Here is a 26,773-nt window from a genome sequence, read left to right on the forward strand (position 1 = left end):
CAAACCCCCACTAGCAGTTAAAAGGAAGAAACAGCTGCGATCACACATTGCTCCCAGAAGCACGAAGCTGAAGCCTGAAGATGACGAATGAGACTTCATCGAAACGTCGCCAAGACACTTCCAATTTTACACGGGAGAAAACCCGAACTACCAAAGACCTATATACAAACACCCGTGAAAACCTCAGAAAACAAATATATATATATATATATATATATATATATATATATATATATATATATATATGTATATGTATATGTATATGTATATGTATATGTATATGTATATGTATATGTATATGTATATGTATATGTATATGTATATGTATATGTATATCTCACAGGATGATGTGTGAAATCCAAATCCAAAATTTAACATGTTTCTTTTTCCAGGAGGAGGAAGCGGCAACAGAATTTAAATCAAGTGTGAGAATGTTGCTTCTAACTGTGAAATTATCAGGACGCTCTAAGCATTCATATAATAGAATTGCCTCTGTGATCTTCATTACCATTCCATCCTGTTGGTTCATTCATGGGAAATGTGAAGAATGAGGTCCCTTCAGAGCAGGCCACTCCTTGGATCATGAGATTAATGATCCGTTATGTAGATCACACTGTTAACAAACAAGGAGAAGCCACATAAATCAGCTCCTGGCTACTCTTTAAAAATGTCCCAGTTCAGAAGGAATTAAAAAGTCTCTATCCTGTGAACACAACTGTGATTCACTGACACAGTGAAAGAAATCCTATAGGCGAGAATGTGAGTAGAATCAGCAAGTCACTTTTAATCACTTTTTTTTAAAAAAATATAAAACGTAATTACTCATGTACTTTACAAGGATTTCTATGCGTCCTTTCCATAAGAAATATCAGATATATATTTAACTGAATCGCATATGCTTTCCATGCTTACATAATATAGCCTGTCATGATTCTGTTTGTGGTATATGCGCCTGTATTTTAGCAAAGATCAAAGATATAGAATAGAATAGAATAGAATTTTTATTGGCCAAGTGTGATTGGACACACAAGGAATTTGTCTTGGTGCATCTGCTCTCAGTGTACATAAAAGAAAAGATACGTTCATCAAGGTACAACATTTACAACACAATTGATGATCAATATATCAATATAAATCATAAGGATTGCCAGCAACAAGTTATAGTCATACAGTCATAAGTGGAAAGAAATTGGTGATGGGAACTATGAAACTATTAATAGTAGTGCAGATTCAGTAAATAGTCTGACAGTGTTGAGGGAATTATTTATTTAGCAGAGTGATGGCCTTCGGGAAAAAAACTGTTCTTGTGTCTAGTTGTTCTGGTGTGCAGTGCTCTATAGCGTCCTTTTGAGGGTAGGAGTTGAAACAGTTTATGTCCAGGATGCGAGGGATCTGCAAATATTTTCACGGCCCTCTTCTTGATTCGTGCAGTATACAGGTCCTCAATGGAAGGCAGGTGGTAGCAATTATTTTTTCTGCAGTTCTAATTATCCTCTGAAGTCTGTGTTTTTCTTGTTGGGTTGCAGAACCGAACCAGACAGTTATAGTTATATATATCATACATTTTATCTGCCTGTGACAGATACAGGGCAACCATAGTCAAAAGCAGAGCTAGTTTGAAATTTTCATTCCATCTCAATACTATCTGCAAATGTCTATGGAGATTCTCAGTCATCCAGGTCATGGTTGTCCCAAAGGTGCTTTTTCAAGAGGCAACTGGACTTTCTTTGTTTTTCCTTGAAGCCGTTTTGCTTCTCAGACATTTTTCTTCTGAACTGAAGAAGCTTTTGAGATGAGAAGAAAAATGATTTCAAGGAAAAACAAAGTCAGTCCAGTTGCCTCTTGAAAAAAGCACCTTTGGGACGATCGTTGCCATTTAGAAGAATGAGGTCGGATTCCTCACATAAAAGCCAATCTTTGTTTACAGATTCTAATGCCTTTTGTTATTTGCTTCTGTTATTTAGCAGCTTCAAAACACCATGTGGTATGTCAGAAATATCAAAGATTTTATTTCCTTTCTTGTTGCTTGCTTCCCATTCTTCAAGATTTCAGTGAAGATGATCGTCTTTTCCGGCACCAGGAAGGGAAATGAAAGCATGCATCATTGTGGCATCTTAACCATCACTAATGGATCTGAGTGCTGATAATTGTGTTACCAACAGCAGTTAGAACTTTGATTTAAGGCACCAAGATTCCCTAGCAAATAAATGCAAGTACAGTTAGCTCACTTATCTAGCAAATAGACTTTTTCTATTCATCAGCTCTATTTATCATTTTGATGGAAACAATGAAGTAATCATTGAAGAAACAGAGAGCTGACCAGTTTAACCCTGCCATAGTTTGTAAAATTTCCTGAATAACCCAAGCATGCTGCATTTGGTGTAAATATTGTGCCTGAGAGAGGAGAGTGATCTGGGAGGGAATATTTATCATCAAGAAAATAGCAACTACCATTTAATACATTTACTACATGCAGAAGGATCTAAGGGGCGTGCATAAGGGGCGTGCATAAGAGCACAAAAGTGCCTACCGTTCCTGTCCTATTGTTCCCATCATCATATCAAATTGATATAGTTGATGCATATTTTTATACATATATGTATATTTTCTTCAAAATATGTTGTTTTATCTATGACAATTGTTTGTGTATACTGTTGTGACAAAAGAAATAAAAAAAAGAAGGATCTGAAAGTATTCTTAATGGTGTAGTGAACCTAGCAAGTTCACTAACATCAAAGCCCCCAATCTCAGTCTGGGGAATTCATTAAAAGGGAGCTCAAAAGGTTCCTATATCTTCTTCTCCAGGCCACAAACTTAATACAAGTCTGGGAAGTTATTATTCATCATTTTGGTGCCTCCAGGTATTCACCAAGAACTAGTCCCTTGTCCAGATTTGTTGCTGTGATTCTTCCCATGATTGAGCCCAAATCATCCAATGAACCTCTGTGGTTGATTATGGTTTTCAACCTAGGTCTCTTCTTCCACACCTACTTCAACACCAGCCTCACTTACTGGCATCTTTAACTGCATTAACTACCAGGATGGCTTGAAATGTGTGAGTTTTCAGGGCTCAATTTGGTGTTGTTGTTGTTGTTAGTTGCGAAGTCGTGTCTGACCCATCACGACCCCATGGACAACATTCCTCCAGGCCTTCCTGTCCTCTACCATCCTCTGGAGTCCATTTAAACTCATGCCTACTGCTTCAGTGACTCTATCCAGCCACCTCGTTCTCTGTCGTCCCATTCTTCTTTTGCCCTCAATCTTTCCCAGCATTAGGCTCTTCTCCAGTGAGTCCTTCTTTCTCATTAGGTGGCCAAGAATTTGAGTTTCATCTTCAGGATCTGGCCTTCTAAAGAGCAGTCAGGGTTGATCTCCTCTAGAACTGACTTGTTTGTTCGCCTTGCAGTCCAAGGGAGTCTTCTCCAGCACCAGAGTTCAAAGGCCTCAATTCTTTGGCGCTCAGCCTTTCTTATGGTCCAACCTTCACAGCCATACATTGCAACTGGGAAAACCATAGCTTTGACTATACACACTTTGGTTGGCAGGTTGATGTCTCTGCTTTTTAGTACACTGTCTAGATTTGCCATAGCTTTCCTCCCCAGGAGCAAGCGTCTTTTAATTTCTTGGCTGCAGTCCCCATCTGCGGTGATCTTGGAGCCCAGGAAAATAAAATCTGTCACTACCTCCATTTCTTCACCATCTATCTGCCAGGAATTGAAAGGGACAGATGCCATGATTTTAGTTTTCTTAATGTTGAGTTTCAAGCCAACTTTTGCACTCTCCTCCTTCACCCGCATCAAGAGACTCTTTAGTTCCTCTTCGCTTTCTGCCATTAGAGTGGTATCATCTGCATATCTGAGGTTGTTGATATTTCTTCCGGCAATCTTAATTCCAATTTTTGATTCATCTAGCTCCGCCTTTCTCATGATGTGTTCTGCATATAAGTTAAATAGGCAGGGTGATAGTATACAGCCTTGCTGGACTCCTTTCCCAATTTTGAACCAATCAGTGATTCCGTGTCCAGTTCTCACTGTGGCTTCTTGAGCCGCATACAGGTTTCTCAAGAGACAAATAAGATGGTCTGGTACTCCCATCTCTTTAAGAACTTGCCACAATTTGTTGTGATCCACACAATCAAAGGCTTTAGCATAAAAGTAGATGTTTTTCTGGAACTCCCTAGCTTTCTCCATGATCCAGCGTATGTTGGCAATTTGGTGAGGATGCAGCAAATGGAGAAACTATATCTTGCCTTTTCTCAAACCATTCCTTGGTTTGAGTTTAAGCTGACTAGATACACACTTTTTGGTGACAAGCCACAAATATCTTCTAAAAAACAAAAGAGCCAGAACCAAATACGACACCTTTCCTAGTTCAAATGTTGCCATTTGAAAACACCATTTTTTAAAATATGCAGTGGATGTACCACCTTAACATCAGCACTACACCTCCATAAAAATGAAGGCTCCTGGCTATTTTGGAAAGTTAAGATTAACTTTGCTTCAGTGAAAACAGTTTTGTGGCATTTCCCCTACAGCTGCAGTATGAGAAACTTTAATTAGTGGGAACTCCTTCTTCATCCTCCCTCTAAGATATTCTCTCTTGTCAGAAACCAAGGGATTCTCCCAAAAAGGTCGGGGAAGCCAATATGCCCCAGTGTCTTGCTTTCTGATGAGAGGGAAAAATTCAGACCATCTCCCATGCTTCCCTAAGTGGAGTGTCTTGCCACTCCCATCCTTCAACAGTGGCTAAGTATATAGTTTCTCCTCTCCAAATCAAAACACAACGTGGCAAAATTAAGCGTATGGATGGGAGTGGAATAGCTACCTCTGTTTTTGATATTTTCCATTGATTCCATCTTGGATGAAGCAAGGTGAGCAACAATGTGGAATGTTGCAAACCTAATAACATTAACTTTGTTTGGAGTGGGGGGAGTCTGTAACCACATGGAAGGATCAAAAACAATCTCACTTCTTTTGAAATCTTAGTACAGTAGATGCTATTGATTCCTAAGCAGGTATTTTTCTTTTCTATTAATGGATCTTTCTTGTTCATCATATGGCTCAGTCTTTCTCCTCTGTTGTCTGTGGGTTTACAAATTGTCATTAGTACCTATTGATTTCAGCTCTTCTTTTTTAGATTTCATTCATCAATAGCTCTTTGGTTGACAGTGTCTTTGAAACAATTATTCCATTCTAATCAAGTAAAAAAAAAATCCAATAGAAACTGAATTAATGCAAATTGTGAGGAATGCAAAATTCCTCTTACTAGTGGGGAATTAGAACTAAGTGATGCCCACGCAAGCATTTCTCTTGGTTACAATTTGACACAATTACAACAGACCAAGAAGTTGAATGATTTGGTCTGAGCCAGAATGAGACAACTCGCTGTGACCAAATCATTGTGGCCAATTCTAACTTGTCATGGTCAATTCACTGCAGGGAGAACTCACCACAGCCAGCTTGCTGTAGGACACCTCACTTTTTGTTTCATGCAGAAAGTATATAAGGAGTTTTTAGTCAGACATAAATATAGATGTTGTCTTTTGTCTAATCAAGGAAATCAATTTAGCCATATTTGTAAATTCCATCGTATTCACCAACCACTCTGTTGGGGAATGTTGAACTTCTATAGTTTGAGCATATAATATTCTCACTGCAGTTGTCATATATAGTTGTTCAGATTCTCAGCATAAATTTGAACTACCTTTATATGTTCTAGACAATTTCTCTAGTGACGGTTACCAATGATACCTGATTTTATAAAATGTTTCTTTAAGGCTACAACATAATATAAATTTTAATCCTTTCAACTTTATATTTTCCCATTGATCAATTTGTATTTTGTAGCCAAACTTTTTGGTCCATTTTATCACATATTCTTACATTTGTTCTTCTTCAGTCTCATATGTCAGCAAAAGTTTATACATTTTAGCAATAATCTTATCATTAGTATGTACTGTAATTCTGTTTAAAACTCAATCTTGCATTGTTCAAAATCTTTTATCCACTTTAAACCATTCTGATAATTGTACATTAAAAACCATTGACAAGTATATCCTTCTATTGTCAAATTTTCTCTTGATTTGATTTTATAACGCACTTGAGAAAATTCTAATACATCCCAAAAGTTTATGGTTATTTATTCTTTCTCATCTTTAAAATACTTCTTGTGTTGAAATCCAGGAAAGTGTTTTAGACATAACCTAAATTTATACTTGTTCCATATTCTAACTTTGTCATAATTAGATATCCCTGCCACCCAAATCTTAGATCATGTCTTTTTATCTTCAATAGCCTTCTGTTTCTTAGCAATAACCACTCTAAACGTCAGGCAGCAAAGCACAATTTCAAATTTAGTAGACCCAATCTTCTTCTTTTCTTCTCGATAAAACCTTTGTCTTAATCACAGAAATTTTTCCCCAACAGTGACAATTTATCTCATTTTAGCATAACTTTTTAACTTCATTTCATGTATTAATAAAGTTATTTTGAAACAACATGAAATATACATACATACATACATACATACATACATACATATACATATACATACACATATACATATACATATACACATACATATACATTTATATGTTGATCTTGTGATAAATTGTTATTTAGATGTGTTGTATCTGTATCTAGTGGTATTTAGTGGAAATCTGGTAATTAGTTTCTTATCTAGCTAATGCTTCAAATTCTTTTAATTTACTCAATAAAAATCCAATTCCCTTTAAAGACTCTTCCAAAACCAATACCATATTTCTGCAAAGATTCTTAAGTTATGTAACTCATTTTCCATTTTTACATCTTAAAACATCACATTCCAAAAGAAGATTTGTAGGTGGTTGTGCCCTAATCAGGTGGCCTGCTCAAAAATTTACTTTACCTCTAAATAATATGGTTGAATTAAACCATAAAACAGGAAGTCTCATTTTGTGTTATAACAATGGAAATACCTCTTTGATCTGTTACCTTTGTTATTGTTTTTTATAAATTATAATTTGTAGTGTGCTTTATTTTATCTTGATTTATGAACATCAATTATGTCATTGCCTAATATATAATGAAAATTAATTCATGATTAACTAGGGAAATCCAGAGAAAGTAACATAATTGCCCAGAAATAATTGTTTATTGATTTCTGCTTTTATTTAAATATGTAAAGGATTTGCTTTAAATCATTAATAGACTCATAAAACTGCTGGTTTACAGTCTAATCTGCATTATCACAATCTACTACATCTCATAAAGTTCAGAGAAACTTCTATTTCTTTTGGAAAAAAACCCGATCAGTATAACTGTTGCCAATTCCAAATTAGTTCTTACTGCATTGCAGAAATCAGTGATGACTAGACATTTCTTCCATCATATGATGTCTCCCATTCGATTGGATGACAAGTCTGGACTACTTTATCTGAAGCAAAGAAGCAAATTACATGTATATGTCACATTAGGTTCTATTTTTTCCTTGGGATTAAATTAGACCTGTTTTTACTGAATTGTTTTCACCCAGTTAAATGTTTGCTATCTTGAACCCCATCCCACTGACTTATTTTTTATTTTATTTATTTATTTTGTCACAAGCATAAGCATGAAATAACTATACGACATATAAGCATATATATAGGTATAAGCATGAAATAATTATACAAGTTGGATACAATCAAGGGGAACATTAGGACAGGAATGGTAGGCACATTGGTGCTCTTACACGCCCCTTACAGACCTCTTAGGAATGGGGTGAGGTCAATAGTAGATAGCATTTGGTTAAAGCTTTGGGGATTTTGGGAAGAGACCACAGAGTCAGGTAGTGTATTCCAGGCATTAACAACTCTGTTACTGAAGTCATGTTTTCTGCAATCTAGATTGGAATGGTTCACATTAAGCTTAAATCTATTGTGTGCTCATGTATTGTTGCGATTGAAGCTGAAGTAGACTTCGACAGGAAGGACATTGTAACAGATGATTCTAAGGGTTAAGCTCAGGTCATGCCGAAGGCGGCGGAGTTCAAATTTTCTAAGCCCAGGATTTCAAGTCTGGTGGCATAAGGTATTTTGTTGTATTCAGAGGAGTGGAGAACTCTTCTTGTAAAATATTTCTGGACACACTCAATTGTATTAATGTCCGAAATGAGACAGGTGAGCTGTATTCAAGAATTGGTCTTGCAAATGTTTTGTATGCTCTGGTTAGTAGTGTAGTGTTTCTGGAGAAGAAGCTACGCAAGATTAAGTTTACAACTCTTAAGTATATTTTGGACTATACCCTGATTTTCTTCTCTGGCACAGGAGCCCAGTACGTGACAACCTTCATACTAATCATTCAAGCCAAGCAATTGATTTATTTATATCTTTTTACACCCAAGATATAAAGTGAAATTGATTTCCATCTTTCGGCCAAGACTTGCAAGATGGGTAGGGCCAACAGAGCTGGGAGGGCTGACAGCATGATTGGGGTAAAGGTGAACCAACTGCGCTGGAAGTGGTCTAAGACTGAATGACCTTCATTGACTTGCACGTATAGATTATCAACCATCATCGCTAAAGTAACAGACCATGAACAGTGTTCAATTCTTTGGAGGTTAAATAGTACAGATAATCATGATTATTCTGGGTGTCAGGGTCAAAAGAACTGCTCATTGCTTTTCTGCTCTGTTTGAAGAATCTTTTAAAGTACTAAGTGATACATCATTACTGTCAGAGTGTTATATAGGAATTAAATGAAGCAAGCTCTTCAGGAGACATCTGGCAGCTCACTCTCTTCCACGGCTCTATCCCTTTCATTCATCTTATGTACATTCTTATAAGCAGACATGAAACTTACTTGAGGCATCTTTGATTGGGTGTAGTTGGCTCAGTCCTTGATTCTGATTAAGTTGTTTGACCCAAGGTTAAACCAATAGAGAAGGAAGATCCTGACAGGGACCTGACTCCAAGCCTTCTGCTTGTCTTATGATAACTCCCTAGACACTCAGAACAAACGTGAAGGCTTTAATATGAACTAAAGGAAAGGTTTAACACAGAAGATTTGTGGGGAAGGTGAATCAGTGAAACCTATCCCTGTCCTCCTTTGAGGCTAGGATGTTCTGTGAGTTGAATTCTGCTCCATAAATGGTTTCCTCAAGAAGAGAGAACTCAGGATTTCAGTCAAGGTTTTGGCCCATATTCAACAACATGTCAAAAGAATAGTTTATGGGAGTTACTATTTAAAATGAATCCAGAATCATTTTATGATTTAATAGGACAGTACATGATATATTTTATGGGGTTCCTGGTATACAGATGACTTCTTGATGTAGGGCTGTTCTAAGGAAGACCAAGTTGGGCATTTGTAGGAATGGACTAAAATAGCTGATGTATTTGGAAGACAAAAATCAGAATATGGGGTATACATTGATCCTGAAAAAGTACTGTCCCAATGTCTGGAGCGCACGGGGCAGTGGGAGGCAATCGGTAGCAGTAGGCGGTCCCGTAAGTAACCCGGCCCTAAGCCATGGAGCTCTTTAAAGGTAGTAACCAAAACCTTGAAGTGCACCCGAAAGACCACAGGTAGCCAGTGCAGTCTGCGCAGGAGTGGTGTTACATGGGAGCCACGAACAGCTCCCTCTATCACCTGCGCAGCTGCATTCTGAACCAACTGGAGCCTCCGGGTGCTCTTCAAGGGGAGCCCTATGTAGAGAGCATTGCAGTAATCCAAGCGAGAGGTAACCAGAGCATGAGTGACCGTGCATAGGGCATCCCAGTCAAGGAAGGGGCGCAACTGGTGAATCAGGCGGACCTGATAAAAAGCTCTCCTGGAGACGGTCGTCAAGTGATCTTCAAAAGACAACCGCCCATCCAGGAGAACGCCCAAGTTGCGCACCCTCTCCATCGGGGCCAATGACTCGCCCTCAACAGCTGCGGCTGCAGCTGACTGTACCGGGGTGCTGGCATCCACAGCCACTCCGTCTTGGAGGGATTGAGCTTGAGCCTGTTTCTCCCCATCCAGACCCGTACGGCTTCCAGACATCGGGACAGTACTTCGACAGCTTTGAAGCTGTAGTTGTAGTTCTCAAGGGTTGAAAATAAGCAGAAGATTTTAAAAATGCTTACGAAGAACTGGCTTTCTAAAGTCTACATTGTTGTGAAGAGAAAGCCAATCTGGTGCAGGGATTAAAGCATCAAGCTAGAAATCAGAATCCTTTCAGTTCAGTCCTACCTAGAAAAATATAAGTGCTAGGCTTAGTAATTTCTATAAAGGTGGGATATTCCTATTAATATCAATTCTGCAACCTCTCAGACATACTAGTCTAGGAATAACAAAGAACCAAAGTGGATTGATAAAGACACCCTTGGAGCTTGGTACAAAGTGGGTATTGATTTGTTTACTCTGGCAGGCAAGGATTACTACTTAATAATGGTAATAATGGTAATGAGATTATACTTCTCATTACCCTGAAATTGGTTTCTTAGAGAACATAACCATTGTACAGATTATCTGCCACATGAATGATCTTTTCCCTTGACATGAGATTTTCTGTATTGTCTTCTCTAGTAATAGCCCTCAATTCCCTGGCCATGACTTTTGCTCTGATGTATCTTTATTACAATCACTGACCAGCATTTTATACAATAAGCTCAAGTTACAGTACATAAATATGTACTAGATGACTGATAGAAATAAATGAATCACACTCAAATATAGAATACACTATAAATATGAGAAGGAAGCTAAAACAATTAAATGTTTAAGACTAATTTACTAAATTGTAAAACTACTTTGTGAATGGAATTCTAAATTACTAAACTGCTAAGTGTAACTATCTAACTATTTGCTGTCCAGCTATCCATTTTGTGGGTAAGTAACCAGGGACATAAAAATGTAAAATAGCACATATACTTTAGCTCTTCTGAATTACAAATCTACTCCTTTGGCTTACACTTTGTATAAGGTTAAATTTTATTTGGCAGAAAATATCAAACTCACTTTCTACAGCCAGCTGATACCCATGTACTCTTCTGATCTAAGCAGCTATTTGAGCAAACTCAAACTTTATTTTATAGTGTGCTGTACTTCCTATTATAGCTTCACTGCCCTTGAGCCTTGATGCTTTTGTTCACATATGGCACTTGGTTCACATAGTATTTAAGACAACACCCCCATCAGATGAGCTGGTGACAGATCATTTGAACAAGCATAACTGATACTGATTGCACCTTGTTCCTGCATGGGGCATGAAGGGAAAGAAAAAGAAATGGTGCTAATAGCAAATTCAGAAAGTACTGTGGTGGAGATCAGGGGAGAATTACAAAGCAATCTCAAGGCTAATGAGGAACACTAACAAACAATCTCGGATAATGCTAATGTGTAATTAAAAGAGAGTCTTAACAATTTAACTAGAATGTGCATAACTCTAGATGACTCATTAAACAATGCTGATGATCTGGGTGTAAGCTGGAGATACAGCTATTAAAAAAAAAACACAGGAGGGTATGGAAATAGCTCTATTGCTTGAAAAAATATTCAGTGATCACATGATAAAACAATTGTCCAAGCCAGGCTTGCCGAACAGTCATTAGGATCATTATATATGTATGTTTGTTCTGTATATTTAGTAGTTATATCAACAATAATAAGATTATTTGTTAGCCTCAGCCTTTCTGTTCTACCTACAAAAACACACTGTGATGATCAACTCAGAACAACTAAAGTCCTGCTTAGCTTTAATGTATATGTGAAGAAACAGTCTTCACAGCATAGAGACAACACAATTATATTAGTCTGTTATTTATATTGGACCCATGATGTCTTTGCATCAAAGCTTACAGCAGTTTAGGGCTATTTGTTCCATCTGGATTCAATTAACCACGAACTCCACCATCAAATACACTTAGAATTGGAGATCGGGCCCATCCCTTGACATTACGAAAGCATTGATCAAAACAGGATATACTGAGGCTTCTCACGACAAATATATTCATGCAATTTTTTTTAAAAAAAAATGACAAGATGAAAGTTTCAGAACTGGTTGTATCTCAATCCAAAAACAATGATACCAGACATAACTCCATTGCAATCTGTACTTTGAGAAGCTTAACAAATACTGCATGTACACAGGATTGAACAAGTCCCAAAGGAAAATCATTATTCCAGTTTCTTTGGTTAATGCAAAAGAAGAGAGAAAGGGTGGCAAGTGTCATACAATTTTTGAGGATAATATCAAACTCAATAATAATTCTTAAGGGGAAATACATCATGCGATTATTGGCCATGAACTCTTAAAATGTTTTAATTAAAATGCCACTTAGGGAATGCCAGCTGGTGAATATTGTTTTGCTGATGTATGGCATCTTTTCTGACACCCACAGCATGGATCCTCCTTGCCAAACTCTGTGCCAAGCTCCCACAATGCCAATACCTCAAGTGTTGATGGATCACAACATGGAGTTCTCCTTTCTTAGTAACTTAATCAAGGCTGTTTAACACTACTGTTTCTGACCGGAAATGTTTTTCCCACACTGGGATAATTGGGTTAAAAGACAAGTGGGATATATTCTATATGGAATCCATGTTTGCTCTTTTGGAACGCCAAGTACTTCTTTGCAGGAAGAGCCTATACAGGGCGATGGTCCAGCAAGATGTTAGTAATCAGTGTTGAAGTTGCCATAATATTCTCCCAAAATTCAATACTCTTCCAGATATTTCATGGCATTAAGTCACAATGCACATGAATGTGTTTTGCCCGCAGCAATTGGAAAGCAGAGCATAGGTAGTGCAGGTAATCCTTGACTTATGACCATTACTGGAGTGACCAGTCATGCTGGCCACATGACTGCAGAAATGTCTTCGGACAGCGCTGGCTCAGTAGCCTTGAAATGGAGATGAGCACTGCCCCCTATAGCCGGCAATGACTTGCAAAATAAAATCAGAAGGGACTCCTTTATCTTTTACTTTACCTTTCCTAAAGCACACTCTTCCTTCACTTTAGTTGCTTCTTGGTACTGCCCTACTTGCTTGCAGTTCCAAGGTTTGTTCATTTTGCAGCCTTTCTCTGGCTGGCTATTGCAATGGGTACAAGGGCACACTTTTAAAACAAAAAAACTTGGTGTGCCTCAATAGCAATAGCACTTAGACTTATATACTGCTTCATGGTGTTTTACAGCCCTCTCTAAGCGGTGTACCGTGTCAGCATTTTGCCCCCAACAATATGGATCCTCATTTTACCCACCTTGGAAGGATGGAAGGCTGAGTCAACCTTCAGCCTCAAGAGATTCGAACTGCCAAATTGTAGGCAGCAGGCAGAAATAGCCTGCAGTACTACATTCTAACCACTGTGTCACCACAGCTCTCAAATGCCAATACCTCTTATGGGAGAAAGTATCTACTATCTTAATAGACAATATCCTATAGGACAGTGATGGTTAACCTTCTTGGTGCTGAGTGCCCAAAGCATGTGGGTATGCATGTGAATGCACGCACTCATGCCAGAACCTCCAAAATGTGAGTGTCCCCACACACATGTGCCCCACACCCCCGCACCCCATTTTGGCTTCTAGGTTGGTGTAGGAGGCTTTTCAGACTCAAAACAGGGAACGGGAGGGGAGCCCACACCCTGTTTTGGGCCTGTAAAACCTCCTGCACCAACCTGACCCTGCCATGCATGTGCCCTCCCCACATTCACATGTGCCCCCCACATGCATGCACCCCACCCCCCAACGCATGCATGGCAGAGACCCAAAAACAAGCTGGCCAGGGGGAGGTGCACGCATGTACGGTGGAGTTGGGCTGGGATGATGGCTGTTGTGCCCATAGAGAGGGTTCTGCGTGCCACCTGTGGCACGCATGTCACAGGTTCGCCATCACGGCTATAAGAGCATGTCTGCTTGATATGGTTTTATCCAGCCTCCTTGTTCCGAAGGCTGGACTATTTTAATATGATTATTAAAGTTATTATAAAAGACAGTAGGAAAGGGAGTTTTGTTTGCCAGTCTCAACTTGGGCGCTCACTGAGTGCAAACTGTCAGCATCCAAATATGACTCTCACCCCTATTCTTTCATCCTAGTCAGCAACAAAACATAACCATGATTTATTTTCTGGTTAAACAACAAATTTTCCACTGACCAATAAACTGAGTGGAACCAAAAGCAATCCCATCCAAATTATAATTCTAAGGAATAGGTGGGAAAGTTCAACACCGCTAAGTCAGGACACCCTTCTTGGCTCCAAAGCCTCTATCCGACTTATTTGCCATTTCCTGCTCAATTACACTCATCCTGTTCTTACAAAGAAAATGGTTCACTTTGGATGATCAAACTCGTGTGTTAAGTACAAATAAGTTTATGTTTCTGCTCCAAAAGGGAAGACAACAGAATGTTCCTACCTTAACATAGGCATGCTAATGTGATTAAATTATTTTTCATAACAAATCATCACTCTTTATACTCCTTGTGAAATACCCACAACAGAGAAATGGTTGGGAAGATGAGAGAATTTTGCCAGAGATGCAAAATGGATGAGTTTAATTAGAACGAAGACACTAACTATATTTGTCAGTGACTGGAAACCGATCATGAACTTTTATTTTACTGAAAATGGGGGAAAAAATTGAACTTGTGATTTCTGGGTTTGATAATTAGAAAGGGTAGCATATGGAGAGAAGTGAGACATGACATAACCTCAGAGAGAAAGGACAAAATATAAATACATTTATCACTGCCCTGAGTCTTCGGAGAAGGGCGGTATAAAAGTATGAATAAATAAATGAATAAATAAATAAATAACCCAGGGGTGGGTTTCACTTAGTTTTGCTGGGGAAAATGGGGAAAAGTGATTGGAATGCCGTGTATTAAACAGACTATTTCCATTGTACATATGAACCCCAAAGTCAGGAATATATTTAAATTTCTCAAACCCTATTTTATGTATTTAAAAATGAGGAAAATTCATGTGTATTTACAAATTTTTCCTAATTGACTTCCTTTTTACACGTTTGTCCAAGGAATACCTTTGTGTGCAGGAATTTATTAAATACATGCCTTAGTGCTAGTTACATTTATTTATTATTTTCAGGAATACGCACATTTTGCATGTGTGTGTGTGTGTGTGTGTGTGTGTGCATACACAGAAAATTTATATTAAAATTTTGTTGAGAACTGCATAAAAAACAGTCATAAACATATGATATTCTGCTTGACTCAAGAACTGCAGAGCTTCTTATTGCAATGTCACCTGAACATGTTTTCCCTGCCCTTAATATGAAGGTACTATTCAAAAGAAGCAGGATCTAAATGAGCATTGCACAATGAACGTATTTCTTTCTACATAATCTCCAGGAAGGCATGATGGGTCAGCGGTTAAGATGCTAATCTTGTCATCTAGAAAACCGTCAGCCCACGTTCAAGACCCAAGCATCATGCAATAGGGTAAGCTTCTGTCCTGCACCTAGCAAGTTCAAAAACATGAAAATGCGAGTAAATAAATAGTTACCACTTTGGTGGGAAGATAACAGCGCTCGATGACATCATGCTGGTCATAAGACTATGGAAATGTCTTCGGATAGCGCTGGCTCAGTAGCCTTGAAATGGAGATGAGCACTGTCCCCTCTAGTCAACAATGACTGGCAGAATAAAATCCATAGGGATTACTTTACCTTTACCTTTTATATAATCTGCATCATTTTCAAGTAGATTTGAAGCTTTTGTTGTCCTCTCTATGTTTTCATGCTGTTTCACCGAGTTTCTTTCTGCGTTGTGCTTTTTGGAGAGACAACCACTCCAATGGTGGTTGATTGGTGGTGGGTGGTGCCAAATTGGCACAATTATTCATTTATTTATTTTTTGTTTTCAGCTATTCTTAATTAAACTGGCTACTGCTTCTTTTTTATTACCTTTTACGGGCCTGCCATTAGCCAACAGATGGGGTCTACAACAATTTTCACCTTTTTACAAGCTCTTAACTGTTTTGCCAATAGAAATAAATGACTCTGTCGCCAGGTTTGGGCAGCGTGGCTAAATGGGAATAGAATAGCCCACAGTCACATGAAGACATAGATCTTTCTGAGAACTCTAAGCCTGCTGAGAAATAAAGGCCAATGGATTTAATCAAACTTGATTGCAGTTAGCTATCTCATTGCTAAATACAATGGATGGAGTATCAGATTTGGGGGAGAAATACATATTCTATTTCTCAGATCAGTCCAAGAACTTCCTGCATGTTATTCAGAGTAAATAATTCAAACCTATCAAAAGGATTGAAGACATCTGACTTCATGAATGAAGCCGGACCTGATCTTCTGCACCATATTCTCAGCCTCCACTGAATGGGCCACTATCTCTGGAAATCCTCAGTCAGCCAGGTCACAATTGCCCCAAAGGTGCTTTTTCAAATGGCAACAGGACTTCCTTTATTTTCCTTGAAGATGTTTCACTTCTCACCCAAGAAGCTACTTCAGTTCGCCACTGTTTTTCTGCGAATATTTTTATTAATTTAGACAAGCTGCTTAAAAGGCAAAACTCTCTTCGGTTCCTATTCAGTTTCATCTCTCCATCATGCAGTGTGAAAAGTTTGGGATGAAACATCCATATCCCTTCAGCAGATGAGGGCTTAATGAAGTAAATACTCCTGCACAGAAGAAGGTATCAAATATAAGCAAGTAGCAGGTGGCAGCTTTTATCTTTACTTCAAGTGTTGTTGATTTCAGTGTTAGCTTAACACTACTCAAAGTTGACTTAGAACAAAAAAAAATGACCAAAAATGATCAAGACGTTGTTCAGATACTCTTGAATAAATCAATTAGTGGAAATCTATCATTTTTCATCTTCTTCCAGTTTATAGGAATGTAATTTCATTTTTCAAACTATCAAAATACTGAAATTAGCATTTTTTTTAAAAAAAACGCTTCATGGGATATGACCTCACCCTTTTTTCTTTTTTTTTCTTTTTAAATCAGACTTGACTCCTGGCAATTGCTAGGACAAGTCCCTGCAGTTTTTTGGGAAGTGGTTTGTCACTGCCTCCTTCCTAAAGCTGAGAAAGAGGGACTGGCCCAAGGTTACCCAGCAGGATTCAAACCAAAGGCAGGACTTCCACTCACTGCCTCTTGGTTTCTAGCCTGATGTTTTAACCACTGCACCAAATTGGCTCTCACAACTAACTGCTGTGAGTTAGTATAAGTTGTAGTGTAGAGATGTTTTGCCCAGATTAAATTCATTTGGAAAGGGCTGTGCTCCAGTTGTATAAAACTGTAATGTCTCTTTATCTGTATACAATATTTTTGTTTAGGAGTGGCACCTGCCCTTCCTTTTATAGAATAGCCATGCAGTTCTCTGTGATATTTCCCAAAAACTCAGCCTGGTATTTCTCAAGAGCACAACAAGTTCATCATTACATGCTCTGCCACTTGTCTAATCTTGAAGTATGCTAATGGATGGGTATATCATATCACTTTAAATAATTTCGTTTCTAATGAATTTCATTCCGAGGTAAGAGAGCAGGTTTAGACAAATCCTAACTCAGTCTGATGAGCACTTTTGGGGTTGGCTTTTTCTAGGATGCTCACAGTTTCCCAGCTGAAACTATGGTTGAGTTTGTCCAGGTGTTGTGAAATTAAGGGGTTTTCAACATGTCTTCTGACTGATACTTGTGTTAAATGAGAATAAAATAGGTTGTCAATCCTTCCTTCTTTTGAGTGGAAGAGAGATGCAGAGAGTTTAAGTGTTCCATTTTAAAGTTCAAGTTCCTTATTTCTCTTTTTGCCAGGGTGATAACTAACTTTCAGGAGAACTCTGCATTGGGGCTGGAAGTTCTTCATGCAACAGAAGCCATGGTGTGCCAGCAGCAGCTAACAGGCAAATGAAAAATGAATCAGCAGCCTATCACCAATCTCTGTCAGCACCTCCTGCCCCTCTAGCTCAACAGTGGGATGCCAGCTGGTCTTCTATTAACAGTAAATTGAAGATTCTTATTTATTTATAAGCATCATTAATCCAGTAGCTTTGAATGCAATTTGTTTCCCAAAGAAGAGAGCAGGCAACGTTTGCTTGGCACCATCAGGGCAAATAAAATGGATGGTTTATTTGAAACCCTACAATATTTAATTGCTGGTAAATTATGCTGTGGCCAAGAATTGATTTTCTCCTTCCCTTCATTGCCATGACATAAACAAGGAAATAGATTCAATATCATCATCGATCAGGAGCTGGTATTGCTTCAGCATAAAAGAAGCATAGAAATTCAAATGCATAAGCATGGAATGACATGCAAAATGAAAACTTTGTGTTAGCAAAAAAAAAAAATAACAACAAACAAACCAAACCTAGTGCTCCTATGTTTATTTATAGTCACTTTGCAAGATGTTTTTCTACAGTAGAAAGGAGTTGTGTACAACTTAAATCAGACTAACAATACTTGTGACTCATCAAGTTGAACCACACAACCCACCAACCATAAATGTTAGCCAAATAGAGCCTCAGGAAGAGATATATTTTCAGCGCCCACCTGGGTTCTGTTAATGGGAGTGGGGGGGCAGGCTGTTAAGTCTGCTTGCCAGCTGGGGACAGATGAATCTGTCAATTTTGATTCCTCCCACATTTGAATATTTAAAACTTTAATTTTTTTCCCATTGCATTTTTGAAGGAAAGTGTGAATTTTGGCAACTCCTATTTCAGAAATCTGAGTGGTATGAATCCTTCATCCATTTGTATCTATCAAAGTCATTGGACGCAACCATCCCTGGCAGGGACAGAGTTCTGTTGCACCAGTTTGATATGTACATATGAAAGAGGAAAAGTCTGCTTGGGGGAGGGGAGGGGAGGGGAGAAAAGGTGCATCAGAAATAAACACATGGCCACATTCATTTAGACCAGAGGTCTCCAACCTTGGTCCCTTTAAGACTTGTGGACTTCAACTCCCAGAGTCCCTCAGCCAGCTTTGCTTTGCTGATCCAGCTTTGCTTTGCTCAGCTTTGCTGAGCTTTGCTGGCTGAGGAACTCTGGGAGTTGAAGTCCACAAGTCTTAAAGGGACCAAGGTTGGAGACCCCTGATTTAGACTACAGAGAACTAAACTCTGAAAAGCTGCACCTAGAAGTGGGAATTTGCCAGTTTCACTTTTTCCCATGTTTTATCAAAATCTCAAGATAACTCTGCCCTATTTAATGGGGCTGAACAAAACTTTGAAGGAATTATTTGAACAGGTCTTGATCAGATTACTGTGAGATGTAACTTTCCATCATTTAAAATTACGAAGGCTTCAAATCAATCCTTCAAGGCAATTTGGAGAGTTGATGGACTTTCTAAATTTTCAGAAACATGGTTGCTGCTCCTCTTCCAAAATGGATAAAATGGTGGAAGAGATGCTCACTGTGTGAATGGTTCTTTCATATGGATATGGGTAGCTAGCCAGTGAGTTTAATCTCCTTTGCAAATTTTGCTTGGGAGAAGGAGGCAGCTATGTAGTTTGGATGTTATTCATCTGCCAGTTTGCTGTTTGGAAAGGTTCATTTGGATGAAAAAGTCTGTCTGATTTTCTTTGCCTTCTGCATATAATGAGGGCCTGCAGTATAATCCCTTTTAATTCAGCTTCTCTGCAGTTTCAGCCCTACTCTTTTTCATTCCATTTCATTCCAGTGGCATTCACTCCAAAAACATACAGGAGAAGTTTCTTTATTATTTCTTGTTTGTCTATCTCTGGAAGTAAATGAGTGGTTCTTTTCACTGTGTGAAAGAATCTAAGACAATGTAGTTACTAGGTTAGATATCACATATAAGCAGAAAGTATTTCCTTATATAGCACTTTTCACATACATACACATTCATCCACAGAAACATCTTGTTTTCATCAAAATGACAAAAACAGTGTCATACCACAACTTCCATACTTCGGGAGGAGGAGGGGTAGTGATGTCACAATTCACATATTAAAGATTTGTATAACGATATCATTTTGCTATTTATCTCATTCTACCCCTGGGTGATCCCATGTCCTACAAATGCAAATGCAGGTGTAAGTGAATACAACTTGCATACAGTATGTGCCGATTTCAACCTGTCAACTTGCAGATGTATGGGCTTCAGCTCCCAGAATGTTGTTGAAGTCGAGCTGAAGTCCATACAACTTCCATTTGCCAAGTTTGAAAATCTCTGAGAGAGACTTCTTCCTCCCTCCCTTCTTCTCTCCCTCATTCTCTCTCTTTTATACACATATTCCTCCCTCCTCTCTCTCCCCTAATGACCCAGCATAGGAAACTGTCAAGAGGATAGTCATTCTTCCATCTTTCCAAGAGTTTGATTTGAAAACAATTTCTGAAAGTTAGAGTGGGCATTTTGGACAATTTCTCTGTGGAATCTTTGTTGTACAATATAGAGGCTGCTGAAATGACTTTTCTTTCCTGCTATCTTTGACTTAAAAGAAGTACAGGGAAATATTTCAGAACATTATTACCATGAATTTAGCTTTAACTTTTCAAGATCAGTATTCTCTAAATCAGCGGTCTCCAACCTTGGCGACTTTAAGCCTGGTGGACTTCAACTCCCTGAATTCCCCAGCCAGCAAAGCTGGCTGGGGAATTCTGGGAGTTGAAGTCCTCCAGGCTTAAAGTTGCCAAGATTGGAGACCCCTGCTCTTAATGGTCTCCCATTACTGCTATTTTAATTCCCTTGTTCTAAAAGTGGGGGGTAGGAAACCTTCAGAGAAGTTGGTGTTTCTTTATTATATTCTATGTTTTCATTACTTTTAACTAACTGAGTTGCAAATCTGTTTGAAATGATTCCCTGAATCTTGTCACCTTTAAATCTCAGATCACAAATTTGAACCAGATAATGTCACCTACAAATCTTGCCTCTGAAGTAGAACATGGCTGATCTGCACAACTTTGCTATTTAATGAAGACTGTTTCCAATTTTGGCTTACTTCTGTATCTCATCAGCAACAATCACCTCAGTGATCCCGCAATTGTTCAGGCCTGTTCTAGGCCACTTGTCATTACTACAGCATTGTGCAAAGAATAAAAATGCTGTTCGACACTGGTCCCCTCAATTTATCAGTGCCAGCTGCTTATTCCAAGGGTCCAAAAAATTAGAGCAATACAGAGTGTCTAATTCCTTCCAGGTCATTTCAGCTTTCAAACATTTCAACGTTCAATGGAAATCTATTTTAAGGCAGCAAGTCACATATTTTTTAAAGCTAATTGTATTCTTAAATTGAAGAATAGAACCATAATATTGCTTCCCTGAAAATAATACAATGGTTTCCTGACTGTAATCTTACATGATTTCATATTAAAGTCCTCCCCTTAGCTTTCCATTCCTATTTTTCTCAGTTGTTTACTGTATTTTGAGATTAATTACTTTACCTGGGAAATAATCCACCTAGTTGCAGAAGGTCTGGTTCAATGAGTAAAAGAAAGGATTACCGCAAACTTCTCAAAGCTTCAGAGGCTATCTACACTGGCAATTTACAGCATCTTTCTAGTACAGGTTCTCACTTAGCGACTGCCTTATTTAGCAACCATTCCCAGTTACAGCAGTGATGAAAAAGTAACTTTGCGATCAATCCTTGAGGTTACAACTTTTGCAGATCTGTAAAGCAAGGGAAAGCAGAAGTCAGATCATAAGGACAGCCATTGGTTTCACTCGGCCACCACTTCACTTAAAAAATGGATTGCTGGTCCCATTTGTGATTGCTAAATGCTAAACGTTTTCAGTCATATGTCAACCTAATTTCTGAGAAGATGACGTGTTTCTTAAATTAAAACATGCAGGGCACCACCTAGAAGCCCTCAGTGATATTTCTTGTATGCAAGAAATGTCAACAATGTGTGGGCTCTCTCTTATGCTGCATATGCTGCAACAAAAATAATCCTGTGTAGCACCTAGAGAAATGCAAATTGTCCTTAGACTTTTAAGCAGATACTTATTGATTAGATTTCTATCTCATCTTTATTTTGTGCAACTTAAAGCAGCCCACATAATGTTTCCTCACACATTTATCTGAAAAAGCTCCCTATATAATTAGATTAACAGTTAGCAATTTCTGTGGGGTTAGACCCCAATGATGACATAGCCTGAATCATCCCACATTTCTTCCTTACTTCATTCATCATTCCCCCCAATCCTTCCTTTTTTTAAAAAAGGAACCCCTAAACATGTGTCAGCTTTAAATCTCAGGCCACAAAATTCCCTATATACGGAAAACAAAATCTTCATTTTGCAGGATCCAATCTGGGTCAGTCACTGGGACCAGAAGTTTAATCTTCCAGAAAGCTGAAACCAGTGACTGATCCAGATTGGATCCTACAACATTATTCTGGGACATGTATATTTGCCTGCACTCCATTTTGTTCTAGCTTTTTATTTAAAAAAAAAAACAAAACCTGGGCAGTTATTCCAGTTTCAATTCATGTTAAATGATCTAGTTTACAAAATGAATACAATATTTCATGGGTGAGATGATATTTTGTGAAAAATAAACTGCAGCGAGTAATGCATATGACATGATTCTGGAGGCACTAAATAACTGAAGCTGTAATTCACCTATCGGGTTTTTAAAAACCTGAAACAGAAGCTTCAATTTAGTTCAAAGAATTATTATACCACCCACCAGTTCCCTGAGAATCCAAGTAAACCTGTGTTGCAGTTGTAAACACTTTCTGTTTGCTTTATTTGTTTAATTAAATAATAATCGATGCTGTTCTATAAACCTGGTAATTACCGTCTTTGGATAATAAATTGGTGGGGCTTTTTTTAATATTCATAACATGAAACAATAATTTCCACCTGCTGCAGTTATTGCTTTTACATCATTTTTACAGGTAAGATAATCATATACAATCCTGTCCAATCAGACTTCAATGAGAATTTATTATTGAAAGTTTGAGAATGAAAATTCTGGCTTTTGGTGTCATTGGGGTTATTTCTTCCATGAGTATGATGCAATAATAATATGTTTCATTTCATAGATCTTCCTAAATACAAAAATATGAATATTGCAGTCATATATTTAAAGCATGAAATGTTCATAAGCATGCAAACTAACATCACAATAGCTTTTCATAATCTCCATGTATTTCCTATATTTTAGAAAACATATTTCATCATGACTGTGACTAAATAATCTCAGGGATATAATCAGTAGTGTGATGCATGATGCCAGTTATTTCTTCCAAATGTTCACTTTTCTTTTTATCAACCTGTAAAGGAGTCAAGGGAATAAATGTTCTGAAAATGAATTTCCTGTTTCATTTTCCCATTTGCTTTTCAACAAAATTGCCATTTCCTTGGTTGAAAATGGGGGAGAGAGAAAGAAATATTTTTGGATAGCATGTGCTTTCAAAAGAATATGCCAAAGAGATAAGAATTGACAGGAAGCCAATAAAGGTGTAATGCTAAACTGGTAAAATGAAGAGAAATCCTCTGTGTGTTGGATCAGCAAGATCTTGCAATAAAAACCAGTTAGGAGTCTTAGGTATCTGAGTTGCAAAATGCTGGATAACACTAAGTTGGCAGTAAAGAGTCGTCAACTTCATTGCTGACATCTAGTGGTCATTCAAAATTTTTCAGCCCAGATTTAGTAATCTTACTAAAAGCTTTTAAGCAATTATTTTTATAGCAACAGCAATTGCACTTAGACCTATATACCGCTTCATAGTGCTTTACAGCCCTCTCTAAGCAGTTTACAACATCAGCATGTTGCCTGCAACAATCTGGGTCCTCATTTTACCAACCTCAGAAACATGAAGACTGAGTCAACCTTAAGCCGGTCAGGATCGAACACATGGCAGTCGGCAGAATTAGCCTGTGATACAGCATTCTAACCACTGCACCACCATGGCTCTTTCTCTTTAGATGTGGAGGACATCTTGAATTGTTAGAATCACAACCACGGCAAGACTGGCCTTTGCGCAATGTTGGAAGAATGTAAACTTAATAACTTAAGTTTACATTCTTAAGTAATTATTAAGTTATCCTCTGATAACTTAATAATTAAAAAAAAATTGCGCTGATTAAATTAACATTGGAATTGAAAGGAATGACAGACTTGGAGTATTACGTAAAGGTAAAGGTAAAGGTTCCCCTCGCACATACGTGCTAGTCGTTGCCGACTCTAGGGGGCAGTGCTCATCTCCGTTTCAAAGCCGAAGAGCCAGCGCTGTCCAAAGACGTCTCCATGGTCATGTGGCCGGCATGACTCTATGCCAAAGGTGCACTGAACGCTGTTACCCTCCCACCAAAGATGGTCCCTATTTTTTCTACTTGCATTTTTACGTGCTTTCGAAACTGCTAAGTTGGCACAAGCTGGGACAAGTAACGGGAGCTCACCCCGTTACACAGCAGCACTAGGGATTCGAACCACTGAGCTGCCGACCTTTCAATCGACAAGCTCAACATCCTAGCCCCTGAGCCACCGTGTCCCTCTGGAGTATTACGTATCATGGGAGAAATGGTACAAATGGATTGAAAACAGAAAAATAAAACAGACTCAGATATAACAGAATTTGATGAAGTAAAACGTATAGAGCATAAGAAATTCATAGTGATATATAGTGTAAATGGTCACAGTTCTGCACAAAAATTTTCTTTTTTGTATTTTTGTATTTATGTTTTTGCTTTTCGTTTGTTTAAAAATTAATAAAATGTGTTTTTTTTAAAAAAATTGACAGAATCAATGACTAGTTTGTTTCAATTCCCTACTTAGAATTGTGGAAGAGAGATGGTATTTTGTTTCTGGCGTCAGATTGAAATGGTCCCGAGCAAGCCTTAACATTAAGTATAGCAAATGGGAGAGAAAAACTTTGGAAACTGGGCCTCTCACACCTTCCATACAGAGGAGATAAGAAGTCAGGCTGCCTACAGCTGTGGAAAGTGCTTGATTTGATGAAGCATTGATCACATCATTCCATCAAAGCAGATTCATGATTGAAGGGGGATCAAATTCAAAGCAGAGCAATAAACCATGCAGCTACAAAGCAGTGCGTAACCTTTTAAAGCACTTTGCAGATTTGAAGGCTTTTTTTTTTCCCTCTGTGCTGCTTCCAAGGCAAAAGTGAGGGTTGCAACTTCATTTCTACGCATGGAAAACAGTAAGGGGGAGAGGAAAAGAATGGATCTTGTGATGCGCTGCCTGTCACTGGCACTAGTAGCTGTGATAACAATCAAATGATTGCTGGTTTTATCATTTTATTGAATTTGATATTTATTACAGCTCTTTGGGGAATAAGACTAGTACTGCTTTGGGTCTCTTTCATTTTCTCTAGGTCCAAGGCTTAACTTCCTTGCTTTCTTCTTCCAAAGAAATGTCACACATCTGAACAGGTTCTTCCAATGTAGCTGGTAGTGCAATTCACTTCTCAGCCTTCTGAACATAAGCTCCAGACTGATGGTCCTGGACAGACACACGGGTCAACCCAAGCAAATACAATCTACATGACTGTGAGATAGTTCCTGTCTCTTGAAGGTCGGTGACTAAATGCCAGGCTAACACAGGTTCTAGCTTCAACACCTGGTTTAAAAAAAAAAAAGAGTATGTGGAAAAGTCACTTGTTCAGCATTATTTCTCTGTGACCTGCTTATCTCTCAGGGCCATTGTCTCTCATTGTCTCAGTCGGCTTCTACTTCCTCTGCTGAAGAAACTAGAGTAGTGCCAGGATGTCACAGCTGTGATATGGTTTCCTATCAGAGGGGTCCTTCAATGACACTGACACAAATTGCAACCCAGAAAATGCTAGATGCTACAAGAACATCTCAAGAGTCATTCTTCAGTGTCATGCCAAGACAGATAGTCCCAAAAAACAAAGTGGGAAAGTAAAAGGTTACATTTTAAACAATTGTTGGGAAAGATTTCAAAAGGACACAACCAAGGCTTGTGCTGCTGTTCTTTTCTCAATTCTTTCTCATTCCTACTATCTCACCTTTTAAAAAAAGATGCACGGGGATATTTCCAGTGGTGGGTTTCAAATTTTTTTACTACCGGTTCTTGGGTGTGGCTTGGTGGGCATGGCTTGGTGGGCGTGGCAGGGGAAAGATACTGTAAAATTTCCATTCCCTCCCCAATCCAGGGGAAGGTTACTGAAAAACCCGCATTTCCTCCTGATCAGCTGAGATTTGGGAGGCAGAGAATAGAGGGGGGCAGGGCCAGTTAGACTTTTTACTACCAGTTCTCTGAACTACTCAAAATTTCCATTATCAGTTCTCCAGAACTGGTCAGAACCTGCTGAAACCCATTTCTGGATATTTCAAAAAATTAGCAAAATTAGACAAGATCAATATATTTTAAGTATTCATTTATCCCAAGAAAGGAAGGAACAGAGGGAGGGAGGGAGGGAAGGAAGGAAGGAAGGAAGACTTTTGAAGGCATTTTAATGACTCTCCAAAATTTCTTATTGACATTTTTTTTTTCATTTTGGATCTTGAATCTCAAAACAACTTCAAGAAACTGGTTTGTGTCTGAATCTCAATGACATTCAAACATTTCAAATAATACCCTCTTCCAATACCAAATTCACATAAAATTAGGGCTTATTCACAGAGGTCTCATCATATTACCTGAGGATCCACTTTCAAATTAAGTAACTATAGCTATATTGTTTTTCAGTACCGGAAAAGCTCTAAATTTTTAAAAAAGGGGCCAAAATATTGTCTAGTGATATTACTACCTTCTGGGAGACATCACTTACAGTCTTTAAACTGGGAATACTGCCCATCCTTATGTAAGCTACACAGCCTGCTCACCTAGTTACTCTGCTCTGGAGAGTCACTAGCTAAAATGTAGCCATAGATTTAACCCCTTATTCATTGGTTAAAAACT

General features: G+C 38.3%; 1 long non-coding RNA gene across 2 annotated transcripts; it reads left to right on the top strand.

The window, feature by feature from the left end:
* The first annotated feature begins 627 nt into the window (after positions 1–627).
* Positions 628–22,668, top strand: LOC131200946 (uncharacterized). Of its 2 annotated transcripts, XR_009155744.1 has the most exons (4): positions 628–759; positions 15,309–15,398; positions 17,734–17,920; positions 20,770–22,668. It is a non-coding gene; the product is annotated as an uncharacterized LOC131200946 (long non-coding RNA). The 2 variants fall into 2 exon arrangements; XR_009155743.1 differs by lacking the exon at positions 15,309–15,398 and having other exon boundaries at positions 631–759.
* Positions 22,669–26,773: the final 4,105 nt, after the last annotated feature.

The sequence above is a fragment of the Ahaetulla prasina genome, chromosome 1 (assembly GCF_028640845.1).
Source record: "Ahaetulla prasina isolate Xishuangbanna chromosome 1, ASM2864084v1, whole genome shotgun sequence".
In the NCBI taxonomy this organism is placed as follows: domain Eukaryota; kingdom Metazoa; phylum Chordata; class Lepidosauria; order Squamata; family Colubridae; genus Ahaetulla; species Ahaetulla prasina.